Below are 484 nucleotides of genomic sequence, written 5' to 3' on the forward strand. Positions count from 1 at the left end.
ATCGCCTTTTCAGTTTTAAAAAAAATAAAAGAAAATAATGGAAATGTCAAAAAAAATAAAAGAAAATAAGTTTCTCATGTGATATGTGGTCTAGTTGTTGGGAAAATTTGCAAATGTGAATTTTGACTTTATTTGCAAAATCTCTCTGAAATTTGTAAAAATGGGCATAACTTTTGCATACTAACTCGGATGAAAAAGTTTTTTATATGAAAAATCATCTACTCGAAAAGTTTTTCATACAGCTCCCCGCAAAAATAAAATAAAAAATCTTGCAGCAGCAAGGGATTTTAGATCAGGTGCTAAGCGCATTAAAGAGTTTAGCAACTAAAGTCTTCAATGCATTCTCTCTCCGTCCTTGAAAGATTGCACTTCCAACTTCGTTGAAGGATCAAACTGTCTCAAAGTTTGACCAAGTTTGTGCAAAAAGATATCAATGTTTGTGAAACCAAATAGGTGTACGATCAAAATATATTTTATCATGAAT

This window comes from Triticum dicoccoides, chromosome 2A (genome assembly GCF_002162155.2).
Source record: "Triticum dicoccoides isolate Atlit2015 ecotype Zavitan chromosome 2A, WEW_v2.0, whole genome shotgun sequence".
Lineage (NCBI taxonomy): Eukaryota > Viridiplantae > Streptophyta > Magnoliopsida > Poales > Poaceae > Triticum > Triticum dicoccoides.